The sequence below is a fragment of the Schistocerca serialis genome, chromosome 12, assembly GCF_023864345.2.
Source record: "Schistocerca serialis cubense isolate TAMUIC-IGC-003099 chromosome 12, iqSchSeri2.2, whole genome shotgun sequence".
NCBI lineage: Eukaryota > Metazoa > Arthropoda > Insecta > Orthoptera > Acrididae > Schistocerca > Schistocerca serialis.
In genome coordinates, this window is record NC_064649.1 from 84,659,513 (window position 1) to 84,673,199 (window position 13,687).

A 13,687-nucleotide genomic window follows, 5' to 3' on the forward strand; every position below is an offset into this window, starting at 1 on the left:
CTATCGCTCCCCACGACCGGCCCAGCCAACTCCATACACACGCCTGCTCGCTACTACTTACTCCCACTGACACACAGTTCCTACTGCTGACAACACTGCCCTCTGGTCTGAGATTCTCTTATAGCTTACATATCGCAGGCAGCGCGTGAGCAACCCATCGAAATTACATCTGCTCGAGTGCTCTAGTAATACATCCGTTAGTCATGGACCTCTTACAACATCTTGGCAACATTAAAGGATTCACCACAGCGGAATGTATTTATTAACATACACATATACACAATGATCCAACTTCTCCTACTGATGTCATAATGTTACAGTTATAAACCATGTGCCAGATAGATTTTCATATTATCTCGCTCGCTACACGCAAACTGTCAGTCAAAAAGAAAAAAAAAGAACAACACCTTTTTATAAGAAATTTAATGTAGTTTAATTTTGGACCTGGATACGTATTCACTAGAGTCCGTAGTTTCAAGTAGTTGAACAAAATCGTAAGAAAGTGTCTGCTACGTGCAATCCCCACTTCCACACTGAGCCCCATCAGTCAGGACTTCCAGTATACTGTTCCTAGACAGACCTCCCTCCTACCATTGAACAAAAATTTGCGACTGCACGCATTATTTCCCACGTTTGACCTTTTTTGGTCTTCACTGACTGTCCTTACTACACCACAAGCTTAGTCGAGCACTTACAGATTGTAAAACTGACATTTGTGTAAATTTTACCTTTGCGAATTTTAATAGCATAAAAAAAAAGCAAGTATGTCGATGTATTTGGCAGGCATTCTGCCTACGAACATACATTCTATTTTATTGTATTGTATGTTAACCGGGGACCTAGAACCGACAGAGAGGCTCCGTCACCACCGCAGCTGCAGTGGTCCACAACCCCATGACGACTACTGCAGTCCACTTCACCCCTCCACCGCCCCACACCAAACCAAGGATTATTGTGTGGTTCGGCCCCCGGTGGACCCCCCAGGCAACGTCTCACACCAGACAAGTGTAGCCCCTATGTTTGTGTGGTAGAATAATGGTGGTGTACGTATACATGGAGAACTTGTTTGCACAGCAATCGCCGACATAGTGTAACTGAGGCGGAATAAGTGGAACCAGCCTGCATTCGCCAAGGTAGATGGAAAACCGCCTAAAAACTATCCACAGACTGGCCAGTTCACTGGCCGGTTCACCGGACCTCCGCCGGGCGGATTCGTGCCGGGGACCAGGAGCTCCTTCCAACCCGGAAAGTCGTGAGTTAGACTGCAAGGCCAACTGGGCCGACAACATACATTACTTGCAAGGTTACAGTTTGGATAGAATTTTCAACGTAATTAGTTTTAGTATAACATTCACGAAAGTCATTATTTTTTCATTAGCCTCATGGGCAAGTTTAAATTAATGACATTAACGAAGTAGCCGATTATACTGGTGGCGTAATAGTCTGATCAATAGGGACTGAAGAAGGCAAATATTTTTATACAGTGGAAGGAGGGAGTGCCATGAACAATGCACTAAAATTCCTGAATGATGAGGAATGAGTGCAGGGGTGGACGTGCATTTGATGGTCCCTCTCGTCTCTTCTTTCCTGAATAACTCAAAATCGTCGCCTCCAATAGAAACGTATCACAATACTAAATTTACCTACTTAAATTTCCTGCAAAAAAAGGCCTGATAATTTTTTTTCTGTAGGACTAATAATTTGAGCATAGTGAGTGAGAAGCCAGTGGGTGTGGCCGTGCAGTTCTAGGTGCTTCAGTCTGGAACCGCGTGACCGCTACACTCACAGGTTAGAATCCTGTCTCGGGCATGGATGTGTGTGATGTCCTTAGGTTAGCTAGGTTTAAGTAGTTCTAAGCTCTAGGGGACTGATGACCTCAGAAGTTAAGTCCCATAGTGCTCAGAGCCATTTGAACCATTTTTTTTTTAGTGAGAAAATATGAAAACCTCGTGTGTGGTTTTTTAAGGCCTGATAGGTCCTGTAACATTGCGGGTTGCATGCAACGAGATCGGTAGGGGCAGCTGACTTACCCCGTAGATTTGTCGGCAAGGCAAACTGGTTACCTGGCCAGGCTGGCAGCAACATCACTTTTATACTTGAGAACGGAGGTGGGCTCGGCTAGATAGTACCGCTGTACACTCCCACACACTTACAAATAGAGCGCTGTCAAATGCTACATATCTGTTTGCACAGCTGAGTGGAGTGGTGTAACAACGAGAACAGAAACAAGGCATAAAGTATATCTCAACTTCACAGGTCACAACACTTCACTGACAATGCCTGTAAAACTACCTTCCCCCAAGATGTCGCTATTTTCCACTCCCATTTTTTTTCCATTCTCGTATCTGTAGAATCTTCGTTTGCTGTTCCAGTGTCCGTACACAGGTAGCAGTCCAGCATTTGGCCACTGCATGACACGGGGAGCTGTGAAAATAGTAAGAAGCCAGACAATATTTTGTTCTTCCCTTGTTAATTTGATCACTATTGAAGAAAATCTCAAGCTAGCTTTGTCAGTTCACTTTTCTAAAATATACTGTTTTGCATAAACGTAAGGTAACAGTTTATGTAAATAGCTTAGCTGCTGGAAGGACTTCATCGCTGTTGAGCAGTATATTTTTAAACAAATAAATATTACACCATACTTCACCAGATGATGATGTGTGTTGCGAGTTGCTGGGGCTAGCAGTGTATTTAACACTAAATTCTTCTAGAATCTTCATATATAAATGATGCTCTAAGCCCCCCCTATTCTAACTCCGACTTTTGCTGTTGCACATGGATTAAAAAGAAATGCGAACTGACTGTAATCAACCCTGCAAGTGGAGTAGAAAAGAGTTTGGCACTTGCAATAATTTAATTTGATAAATAAGTTAAATAAAGGAAAGTTTCATTAACGTAGTGAGAAATGAAAGGGTTGGCTGTTGACTCTGAGCACTATGGGACTTAACTTCTAAGGTCATCAGTCCCCTAGAACTTAGAACTACTTAAACCTAACTAACCTAAGGACATCACACACATCTATGCCCGAGGCAGGATTCGAACCCGCGACCGTAGCGGCCACGCGGTTCCAGACTGTAGCGCCTTTAACCGCTTGGCCACAGCGGCCGACAATGAAAGGGTTGCTCTACCGATTAACAGAATGACAGTTCTGTCCAAAATAACAATATGATTTTTTATGACTAAACTCAAAATAATAAACAAAACACATGAAACATTTACAATACGTCAAATTGGCTCAAATTGGATACTCAAATAAATGCTGTGAAGGTGAAGTTGTCCCTAAACTAGATTGTGACATTTATGACGAAGTGGTATGTGGAGCCAATTGCTTGCAACTCAAATCTTAAGAGAAACACACAGCCAACCCAACATTAATTGCTGCTACAGTAGTGAGAACTCAGACAGCACCAAGACAGAACAAAGTTAGAAAAAGATGAACAGGCATGCTCTCCTGAGCTCTGATTATCACCTAGGAAAATCACTAATCTGCCAGTGCTGCGGACACACATTACCAAGCTGTCTTCTTAACTGCAATAACACGATCTGGCGTACCGGAGGCGATGGCTGGTTGCTTCAACGTCCCGTCGTGGTGATGATAATGTCGCGAGTATAGCCTGAAACAAATTATCCTGGTCTGGTTGTTCCAGACTAAAGACTTCCTAGCAATACAAATGCGCCTCTGAGGGAGACGAAGAAGGCTCACCACACAATCACTGATGGTACAGTGATTGATTTTAACAAGCGAAGTAAGACAGTAACTCCAAACTGCTCAAGACAGACAACATAGGCTGCTTGTACGCAGAACGCTCAATTGCCAGCTGTACACAGAAAGTTACGCTGAAGTCGGAACTTCAGCAACTTTGTCAAACAGTTACAATTAAATAAAAGTATATTAGACAGCCAACCGAAGGCAGGCTGTCCAGAGCAGTAAGAGCTCAGTCTTGAAACCTCCTCTGACCGAAAGGTGAGAGCCGACTCTCTCAAGAGCACCCGTACAAGCCGAACCAGAACATTCCTGCCCCCACGACAGCGGCCATGGTTAAACACTCCAATCAGCAACTCGAAAACCGGCGGAAAATTCCACTCTATTGCCGAAGCACTACTAGTCCACCAATGGAGATTCTTGGCGCCAATTTCTGCGCCGATTTTGCTACGTCATGGAGCTATGCCCTGAGCAAGCCAATCACGATTTTGCAGAAAACGTGGGAACTTCCCCCCGCCAAGACTGCCTGGGAACACAAGTCATTCCCACACCTTGCTGGTAGCCCGCCAGAAAGTGTTTTCACTAAGTTTCTGTGAAGTAACGGAATCTCTAGCCCAGCCGCTCCTTCAGGCCTCTGCGGGCGTGTCGCCGCCGCTCTTATGACAATGTCGGCATCTGGAAAGCATCCACTTGACTCCCTCACACCCGTCGGCTTAACCCATTCAAGCTCAGCAGAACTCGCCTGTCACTGGACCACCCGGGTGACGAGAGACGCTGCGTGGGAAGTCCGCATGTGAAGGAATAGCAACTTTTCACTGCATGCACTTAGAGAGAAAAATCGAATTACTCAGAGAAATACGAGAGGGGACTCATTCCACCTCTCAGTGTGACACTTGTCAAACCTTAATCGTTTCCCAACACTGCAACAGCGCTTGAAATTCCAGAACTTCGCTGAACTAAAAATAAATTTATGTAAACGTGATTCAGCTGCCCCTACAAATGTCGTTTTATGCAACCCGCAGTGTTAAAGGGCCTATCTGGTCTTCAAGAACCATACTTGACGTTTTTATGGTCTAAGAATTTTTAACGTTGTGCAGCCTCAGTTGCAAGTAGAAACTAAACTTTACCCAGGTTTCAGCCAAAATAATATGGCCTTCTTCAGAAGTGAGTGACACTAAACTACTGAAGGAGGCCAAATTGTTTTGGCTGAAACCTGGGTAAAGTTTGGTTTCTATTTACAACCGAGGCTGGCGTGTTACATGTTTCATAGTCTCCCGCTCGCTACACTCAAACTATTAGCCCCACAGAAAAAATGAACGGGATCTTTCTGTAAGAAATTTAATGTGGTTAAATATTTTATTGTGATACATTTCCACTGGAGGCCACGGTTTTCGATTTATTCAAGAAAAACGTACAAAAGTGACAGCTAAATACGCTTCCACCCTCACACACATCCTTCATCGGTCAGAATTTTTAGTATGTTGTTCGTGGCACTCCCTTCTTTGACTGTACAAAAATTTCTGACTACACGAGTTATTCCCAATATTCGATCTCTTTGATCTCTGTTGACTGGACTACTATGCCACCAGCACAGTGGGCTATTTCGTTAACATCATCAGTCTAAACGTGCACATAAGGGTAATTACTGATAAAGGACATTCGTAAGCGTTACGCTGAAACTAATTACGTTGATAATTCGATCCAAACTTCACCATATCAAGCACAGTAGCTTCGCTAGTCAGAAGGCCTGCCGTATACAACGATATATTTATTTTATGATGTTAAAAATCACAAAACTGTTAGGTAACATATACACAAATCTCAATTGTACAATGTATAAGTGATCCACTAAGCCAATGGTGTAATAAGGTCAGACAGCGATGACTAAAAAAAGTCGAATATGGGGAATAATTCGTGCAGTCGCACATTTTTGTACATTGGTAGGAGGGAGTGCCACGAATAACATACTATAAATGCTGACTGGTTACTGCTAAGTCTGGGAGTGGTGGTGCATGTGGAGATCACTTTTGAACTTTTTTCTTGAATAACTCGAAGCTATGGTCTCTAGCAAAAACATATCCCAGCACAGAATTAATGAACATTAAATTTCGTGCAAAAAGATCCTGTTAATTTTTCTCTAACGCTAACCACGCGCACAGTGTGTGCGAGAGAATATGCAACTTTTGCAAGTGGTGGTTTTTGAATGCCAGATACAGAATTAGGAGTTGCATGCAACGACATCGGTAGGGACAGCTGACTCACCTTACACCTGCTTGATTACTTGCGGGAAGCCCCATTTACTCGAAAGATACGCCCTGTAATAAGATACAAATCGCTGCACTCGTACCATATACTCGTGTACCTGACAATCAGCATTTTACCTTTTTTGCATTTGCAATAACAATCAATGTCTGAGCCCCTTGGTAAGGTTTCTACAGCATCTTCCATCCTGCTTCTCTGGGTGCTTACTGTACTGAGAATTCCTGCTAGCTGCATGCAGTCTGTCGCCATCTATCTCCGGGTCTCACCATGTTCCTGGGATATGAACTTGTTGCAGATCGTTTATCCATGCATAAAACCAGCTAAGTTTTCTTTTATTTTGAATCATAAATTCCAAATACTCTTGGTTAACCGATCATTGTCCACTCTTTAGATCTACATATGGCCACAGACGAGTCTTGTTTTTATAACTGGTGATTTCTTTGTTCTCATCTGTAACTACCATGCTCCGTTATGTCTTAACTCTATCTGTCCAAAGACTCATCTGTTGCAAAAATTATTAACTAGATATCTGGTCGATTACTACTCATACTTAAAGTCTCCAGTACACGTAATCTTTCTTGTTTCATAAGCATGAAAGAGTGTGTAAACTTGCCCAAGAGCTAAGTCCCTTATTATAGAAAAAATTTTATTTGTTAGAAAGTAGACTCAGCGTGATTTTTAGACCCAGTCATTGATTATTTCCTGTTCTAGTCCAGTCTCCTCGATCACCTCCGCTAATTGAATTGTGTGAACCATACAATCGTTCCATTGTCTGTGCTCATCAATTTTGGCTTTCAAAAAGTTATCTATAGACTGTTAGCGATACATTAGTAGTTACAAAAAATATATATTCTGATCTCCTGTTTAGTAATTAGTGTTATGCAATATAATATTACATCTTTTCATCTCAAAAGAAGGATGAGTAAGGCACCCACTGGTATCGTTCACTTCATAATATACCGCTATTGAAGACTTCATTATTTGGTATCACATCAGCTTCTATAAAAGTGTGGTGCATCTGTAAGCATGACATAACACACACTTTCCAGAATACTGCTACATAATATGGAGTGAACATGACAACCAAAGACGAATAGACTCGGGGAAGTATTGTCAGTTTAATTACAGGACTGTATAGCCCATGTGAAAGAGTAACAGAAAATCTAGTCAGTTTAAAAATGAGTGTTTGAAAAATGTAGTATTTTTTCGCAATGTCGATTTCATTAAAATCTACAGAAATTATGTTCCATGAGGACTATGCAGCGTTTCTACTGCCGCTATCCCAGTAAGATGAGAGATATGAGGGCGGGTACTGGGACATACTTGAATGGGACAGGACAGAAGGCAGCTAATACCAGTACACACTACCCTCTGCCATGCGCTGTACAAGCTGTTAAAAAAAAGTATTCCATATTTTGAGATACTTTATATAACATCCAGCACTAGTGCTGCCACCTATCATCTGTGGGTGGTTATGGCACATTGAGGTCGACCATAGGATGTCGACACATTAATGTGACTGACCTTCCCGATTTATGGACAGGAACACTGTGCGAGAATGATGTAAAGAGATATTAGACCTTCTCTACAGTAGAAGCTGAACTTGGGGAAGATCAGTTTGGATTCTGTAGAAATGTTGGAACACGTGATGCAATACTGACCTTACAACTTATCTTAGAAAAAAGATTAAGGAAAGGCAAACCTACGTTTCTAGCATTTGTAGACTTAGAGAAAGCTTTTGACAATGTTGACTGGAATTCTCTCTTTCAAATTCTAAAGGTGGCAGAGATAAAATACAGGGAGCGAAAGGCTATTTACAATTTGTACAGAAACCAGATGGCAGTTATAAGAGTCCAGGGGCATGAAAGGGAAGCAGTGGTTGGGAAGGGAGTGAGACAGGGATGTAGCCCATCCCTGATGTTATTCAATCTGTATATTCAGCAAGCATTAAAGGAAACAAAAGAAAAATTCGGAGTAGGTATTAAAATCCATGGAGAAGAAATAAAAAGTTTGAGGTTCGCCAATGACATAGTAATTCTGTCAGAGACAGCAAAGGACTTCGAAGAGAAGTTGAACGGAATGGACAGTGTCTTGAAAGGATGAACATCAACAAAAGCAAAACGAGGATAATGGAACGTAGTCGAATTAAGTCGGGTGATGCTGAGGGAATTAGATTAGGAAATGAGACATTTAAAGTAGTAAAGGAGTTTTGCTATTTGGGGAGCAAAATAACTGATGATGGTCGAAGTAGAGGGGATATAAAATGTAGACTGGCAATGGCAAAGAAAGCGTTTCTGAAGAAGAGAAATTTGTTAACATCGAGTATAGGTTAAGTGTCAGGAAGTCGTTTCTGAAAGTATATGTATGGAGTGTAGCAATGTATGGAAGTGAAACGTGGATGATAAATAGTTTGGACAAGACGTGAATAGAAGCTTTCGAAATGTGATGCTGGAATTTGTGGCACAACTTGACTAGAAGAAAGGACCGGTTGGTAGGACATGTTCGGAGGCATCAAGGGATCACAAATTTAGCATTGGAGAGCAGTGCGGAGGGTAAAACCAGTTGATGCTGGTACCAAAGTAGTTTAGGAATTAAACTACGAAATACTTCAATAAATATTATTGTCTCGCCAAATCAGATAATGTTGAGATAATTATGTAAGAACCAAACTCACTATAGTGGTTGATGAATTTTACCATACGGGCAGATAAATAAGAGTAACTGATGACAGGCAAAGAAGAGTGGTTATAAAATGTAGACTGGCAATCAAATATGTGTTTTTTCCGTTGGGAACTCTTCTGGGTGTATTTGTAATGTAGCCTTATATGGAAGTAAAATGGGGGTGAGGAACAGTGCAGTCAAAGGGAGCAGAAGTTTTCGAAATGTGATGCTACAGAAAAATGTTGAAATCAGCATGAATAAATTGGATAACTAAAGCAGAGGTAGCACATTGAGCAGGGAAGAAGATAAATTGTTCACACAATGTGGCAGAAAAGTGATGGGTTGATAGGAAACTTTCTAGAGCATCAAGGAATCGTCAGTTTCGGGACAGAGGAAGGTACAGGGGAGTAAATTGTGCAGAAGAAGACAGCGGTAAGCAGAATCGAGTAGAGATGTTGGTTGCAACAGTCCCAATTTAAAAAGCAACAGTCAGCGAAAGCACAGTGCTCCAGTTTACCAAATATTCTGTTCGTCCACTAGACAGCAAGAAAACCATCGGTAGTACTGCAAATGGCTTCTACTTTTGCCGCAAAGGATGCTGGGAACGTGAGCCATGCGCATTACAGTAGAAGCGCAATATTTAAAATAAGATATCGAGAAATGATCCTCAGTTAACGCGTAGCGCTGATGCTTAGAAAGGGAGTCAGAATTAAAGCCATGACGCCCAGCCTTCATTTACCGGTTATTGCCGGCAGTGGCTGTGAAATCCCCCCTTAATGGCGGACTGTTGCACAGCCGACTGCAGCAGCGCCAGTTGCCGCGGCGGCCGCTAGGGGCGCGCGTCGCTGCTCCGGACGCACAATGGCGCGCGATATGGCGCCTCTTATGAAGGCGAGCCGTGGAACAAAAACCACGGCGCCATCTCCCGCGGTTCTATTCACGGCTTTTATTCCCATTTTTAAAGCTCAGCCCGCTGCGTCCACACGTTTTATGTACAATGTCCTGAGAGCGGGCTGGCTTCCACATCCCATCGCCGTTATTGCGAGACTCGCTTCGTGTTTACCTCAGTCCACAAGTGCCTTCTTTTCCAGACCACACGGTTCACATCATGGACAATGATATGAGCAACCAGAGTTCCGTAACGACACTGCTCACACTCCACAACTTACCTTCCAGAATAAAAGGCGCTGTGCAGAAAGTGAGAGTTCTGATAGTGGAATATGTTTCAAAATTAATTCTATTTTATATAGTAGCCACATGATTACATGGTGTAGCATTTTTTAAACCATACCAAGAGTTAAAGATCTCTATCAATATTGACAGAAATCATTATAATGGCATTTTTCATCACACTGATAAAGAACCCAATTCAGACTAGTGGTTCTAATGTGGCAGACAAAATCTGTGAGAAATATAAATATTTTGACGCAAATTGCGTCTTGGGATTTTTCATCAAGCTAATAACGAATTCTGAATAAACATTGTAAAAGTTTAGATAATAGCAGCTAAATTCTTTAAATGAGGAAATTTGTCACATGTTTTACCGATCATTTGATAGTCAAATATCATAAATAAAGAGTAATCTTCATTTTCGTCAGGTTTAGCTGAAAATACTGACTTTAAGCTCCTTGCATCCTTTGTTTTAAATAGACTGAAGGATAGAACGCCTTTTACAACCTCTGAAGCATCTGATTGAACCGTGTATGATGGTTTAGGTGAATTGTAATACAATGAGTTAATACTTCAATTTCATTTTGAGATAAAACTGATGAGTTCTTCCCTATTTTCGCAATAACAAGAATGGATACTTTATAATTCTGCCCCTCTTCAAACAACTTAAAAATTGAAACATTGATACCATCTCCCAAAATTTGGCATTCAGCTTACTAAACATACTTTTAATGATTTCCATTGTCTATTTCTTTACTGTGTAGGACATTTTCGCTAACAGTTTACTTGAAAGGCGACACAGTAATATGTCTTTATCACCGTGACTGTGACAGTATGGGAACCCAGAAATTAATGTTTAGTTTTATTCCATATAGTAATACTATCATTCAAGTTTATAAATATTTGATATCGAAGTCTCTCGTCATTCATTTACTCTTTTAATATTTCTACAAAACAAAATACGTTGAAAAGAATTTTCGTGTTTGCATGATTATAATGCGGATACCGATTAATGCCCTGTTTGTATAAATAAGGCCTAAATCGTACACTTTTTAATCGACTTTCTTTAAATGCCCAAACAGCAACATATTGCACTTGGTATTACTAGTAGTGCCTTTTACCAAAACAACTACTAGTCAAATTTTACAGGTGTTTCACGAAGGAAATACTACATCCTTTATTGTAGAATAAGAAATGTAATTAAATGTCGTGGAGTGCAGAACCTGTTTCTCACTTTTCATAATTTTTCAATGTAAGTGTCATTAAAACATTTTGAACATATGCTGAAAGAATTAACAAGTAGTAAATATCTCTTTAAAGTCAGTACCGCCACTAGACTGTTTTTTTATTTGCAGTGTTACATTTACACGATCAAGATTTCGGCTTTAAAGTGTTTTAATGTTATACAGTGCCTAAGATGTCGTACTGTCGTATTTGAAATACACTATTAGACACATTGTCTAAGGGTCTTCCGACCCATTTAGTTAACTCTGGCTGTAATTAAATATCAATTTATGTATGAACTTGTTTTCTTATCAATGTTTTTATAAGAAATCTTAACATAGATTCAATCAGTCCTTTATTTTTTATCCCACAAAGACAAATAAGCGGATTATAAACGAGGAACAGAGTTTCTGAAAAATATATCTGCATTTTCGTTCTTTTAATTAGTTTTATTTTGTGGAGTCACAGTAGCAGCACTAATCAGTATGACTGACCAATAATAGTTCTTATTTGCTATTAGCTCTAAAGAAGATTCAAGAATTCACGACTTTAAATCGGGGGATGAATATCGGCAGTTCACACACTTTTACTCATTAGGCGTAATGAAATTTGTTTTGAAAACTTTTATACACGTTTCCATGGCTTGTTACATTACACGTGAATTTTTCGTGATGTTTACTGGGTAAAGCTTGAGTATTAATTACGCTAAAAGTACCACAACGACATTAATTTGTTAAGCTGTAGTGCAAAGAGTACACTGCAGTGTGGCTGTCTACATGCTTTACTGCACGATAAATCTTTTTTAATGACTAAATGTAAAGGACACAAGTTTTAATTCTTGCTAATGTACAAGTTATTCCAACATTTACAGTAGGTCAGAGAGCATTCACCAAGACAGTAAACAGAAATCAAATTTTAAACACTCTCTTTTTCTACCAAATCATTCACTACTAGCCATTAAAATTGTTACACCACGAAGATGACGTGCTACAGACGCGAAATTTAACCGATGGGAAGAAGATACCGTGATATGCAAATGATTAGCTTTTCGGAGCATTCACACAAGATTGGCGCCGGTGGCGACACCTACAACGTGCTGACATGAGGAACGTTTCCAACTGATTTCTCATACACAAACAGCATTTGACCGGCGTTGCCTGGTGAAACGTTGTTGTGATGCCTCGTGTAAGAAGCAGAAATGCGTACCATCACGTTTCCGTCGGACTGTAGCCTATCGCGAATGCGGTTTATCGTATCGCGACATTGCTGCTCGCGTTTTCGAGATCCAATTACTGTTAGCAGAATATGGAATCGGTGGGTTCAGGAGGGTAATACGGAACGCCGCCCTGGATCCCAACGGCCTCCTATCACTAGCAGTCGAGATGACAGGCATCTTATCCGCATGGCTCTAACGAATCGTGCAGCCACGTCTTGATCCCTGAGTCAACAGATGGGGACGTTTGCAAGACAACAACCATCTGTACGAACAGTTCGACGACGGTTGCTGAAGCATGGACTATCAGGTCGGAGACCGTGGCTGCGGTTACCCTTGACGCTGCATCACAGACAGGAGCGCCTGCGATGGTGTACTCCACGAAGAACCTGGATGCACGAATTGCAAAACGTCATTTTTTCGGATGAATCCAGTTTCTGTTTACAGCATGATGATGGTCGCATCCATGTTTGGCGACATCGCCGTGAACGCACACTGGAAGCGTGTATTCGTCATCGCCATACTGGCGTATCATCCGGCGTGATGGTATGAGGTGCCATTGGTTACACGACTCGGTCACCTCTCGTTCGCATTGACGGCACTTTGAACAGTGGACGTTACATTTCAGCTGTGTTACGACCCGTGGGTGTGCCCTTCAATCAATCCCTGCGAAACCCTACATTTCAGCAGGATAATGCACGACCGCATGTTGCAGGTCCTAAACGGGCCTTCCTGCTGCCGTGGGCAGCACATTCTCCAGATCTCTGACAAATTGAATTCAATGGTGACCGAGCCACTGGCTCGTCACAATACGCCAGTCACTACTCTTGATGAACTGTGGTATCGTGTTGAAGCTGCATGGGCAGCTGTACCTGTACACGCCATCCAAGCTCTGTCTGACTCAGGCGCATCAAAGCCGTTATTACGGCCAGAGGTGGTCATTCTGGGTATCGATTTCTCAGGATCTATACACCCAAATTGCGTGAAAATGTAATCACATGTCAGTTCTACTATAATATACTTGTCCAATGAATACCCGTTTATCATCTGCATTTCTTCTTGGTGTAGCAATTTGAATGGCCAGTAGTGAATTTCTCAACTGAAAAATCTCGTAATTTCGCCTCCAGCGTATTAGGTCCCAAGTTGACGTCGTCGAAATGATCAAAAAGTTTCCTTTCGAAGATCGTACAGTCCAGAATCGGTATGCCGATCAGGCAAAATAACCCTGAGCACTGAGTGAGCCATCCCATCGATAGTCCAGGTTGACGATACTAGTTTCGTAAAACACCACGGCCTTAGCTGCCTGCTACAAGTCCTTGTCCGACAGGAATCGTCGACCCTTCGAGACCTTTTGTGCAGGACTATAGGTGTGTTAACCGTATGGGGAGCGATCAGCACTACAGGGCTGGTGTTCAAGTGTCTCCTACGTGCGTTTAGCGCAACTTTTCCTTCAC

At 41.6% G+C, this 13,687-nt stretch overlaps 1 protein-coding gene across 1 annotated transcript in view; it reads left to right on the top strand.

Annotated features, from left to right (window-relative positions):
* The window catches only part of LOC126428287 (acetylcholine receptor subunit alpha-like), a 737,302-nt gene that overhangs the window by 456,810 nt on the left and 266,805 nt on the right, over nucleotides 1-13,687 (top strand). The window lies entirely within an intron of this gene.